This window comes from Callospermophilus lateralis, chromosome 12 (assembly GCF_048772815.1).
Source record: "Callospermophilus lateralis isolate mCalLat2 chromosome 12, mCalLat2.hap1, whole genome shotgun sequence".
Taxonomy (NCBI): Eukaryota; Metazoa; Chordata; class Mammalia; order Rodentia; family Sciuridae; genus Callospermophilus; species Callospermophilus lateralis.
Genome location: NC_135316.1, coordinates 91,944,742 through 91,946,865, shown reverse-complemented (window position 1 = coordinate 91,946,865; position 2,124 = coordinate 91,944,742). Strand labels below are relative to the sequence as shown.

The 2,124-nt window shown below is 30.7% G+C and overlaps 1 non-coding gene across 1 annotated transcript; it reads left to right on the top strand.

The window, feature by feature from the left end:
• The first annotated feature begins 989 nt into the window (after window positions 1–989).
• LOC143411912 (U6 spliceosomal RNA) lies at window positions 990–1,093 on the top strand. Its single transcript, XR_013092919.1, has one exon. It is a non-coding gene; the product is annotated as a U6 spliceosomal RNA (small nuclear RNA).
• Window positions 1,094–2,124: the final 1,031 nt, after the last annotated feature.

Here is a 2,124-nt window from a genome sequence, read left to right as displayed (position 1 = left end):
TTAACATTCCTGGAACTACCTATATGAAGAGATGAACCAAGGATATGTTGCTGTTGAAAATAATAATTATATCATTTCAATACATATTATTTACAAAATACTTGCTACATGTGAGACAATTTGTTATTTCTAGAATGATTAGTTAAATTAAAATGAGTTTACAGTTCAAACTCTAAAAGATTAAGTCTGCAACAGAACTTGAATGATGCAGCCAGGGTCATAAAAAGAGTATCTGTAAAGTGCAGTGTTCAGCAGCCACAAGCAGAATGCTATAAAAGGGAATAATCCCATTTCAATAGGATAATTGTGTTTTTTTCACTATTGAGTTGTAAGAGTTTCTTACAAATTTTCTATAGTAACCCTTGCAAATTTTGTGGTTTCAAAATAGTTTCTTCTATGATGTAGGTGGTTCTCAGTATATTAATTGTTTTCTGTGCAGTAATGTTATAGTTTGATATCACCCTTTTGACTATTTTTGCTTTCCTTTTCTTATACTTTTGATGTCATATCCAAGAAATTGTTCCCAAGAGCAATATCACAAAGTCATTTCCATGTTTTCCAACAGGTTTATGAAAAGACTCTTGACATTATGGATCATCAGGAAAATGCAAATCAAGGCCACAATGATATATTACCTCACACATGTTAGAATAGTTACAACAATAATACAAGGCAATATGTACTGACCATAATGTGAAAAATAGAAACCACTGTACACTGTCTGTGGGAATTTTATAATATAGTGAGCTGCTATGAGAAAAATCATGGAGGTTTCTCAAACAAATAAAAATGAAACTACCTTATTATTCAGGAGCACCACTGTGTACAATTTTCCAAGATCATAAAGAAAAATTGTCACTCTCATGTCGATTGCACCACTATTCACAATTTCCAAGATGCAGAAACAATAAATGTGCATTGATAAATTAATACTTGAAGGAAAAGTAACATATACATACAAAAAATATTATTCAGTAATAACAAAGAAAAAATTATTCCTCCAGCTCAAATACTAAAATTTGAACAATACAGAGAAGGTTACCATGGTGTGTGCAAGAATAATAAACATATTTGTGAAGCATTCTATATTTTTAGACTATTAGTGAAGAGGGGGAGAGAGGAGAGGAGGCTAAGGGGACACATGGGGAGGGAAATTGATGAAATTATGTTATATGTATTTATGGATATGCTACAATTGAACCCACTAGTCTATACAGTTACTATGCACCAACCTTACAAAAATGAAGAAAATCTTGCCATATACAACAACATGGATGAAACTTGAATACATTATTTAAATAAACTAAGCCTTTCACAGGACAAATACTGCATGGTCTCCTAGATGAGATATCTAATACAGTCAAACTCACAGAAGCAGTTAGTATAATGGTGGTTGTAAGAGCTAGAGGGGAAGGGACAAGGAAAGATTAGAGATTTACTAATCAATGGGCATATTGTCAGTTATGCAAGATAACAAATTCTAGTTATGCAAGATAACAAAATCTTGCCACGTTATAAATTTTAATTATAGAAAAAAGAGATCAAAATAATTCTTTTTTATTATCACTATCACTGTGATGGCAGCAAATATTTTTAATGAGGACCTGTATTAACCAAGTACCTTTAACTCCATTTTAATTTAATACCTATTACAAAAATTTACCATAGTTAATGATATGCTTACTTTATGAACAATGACACTAAATCTTTGCATAGTTACAGAGTATACATTTGAATTAAAAATCTGTCTAATCTAATTCTAAGATGAACTTTATTCCACTAAATACACTGCATTCCCTTTAGGTCTTAACTATTTATAGATAGTATATTAAGTATTTCAAAGTTATTATATTACTATTTCATGAAGCACAAAGCTCCTGTAATATCCAACATCTTTCTTTGATAAATGCTCTAGAGATTTCTAATGCTACTAGGATAATGGAGGTACATTTTTGATAACTGAAGAAATGAGAAAGATATAAGAGGCAATCTTATTGTTTGAGTTAATTACCAAGCAACTTTGAATAAAATTTATAAAATTTATGTAGAAGTCCAAAATCAAGACAAGAAAGAATCACATATTTAGTTATGTGCAGTGGGGCACACTTGTAGTCCCAGTGACTT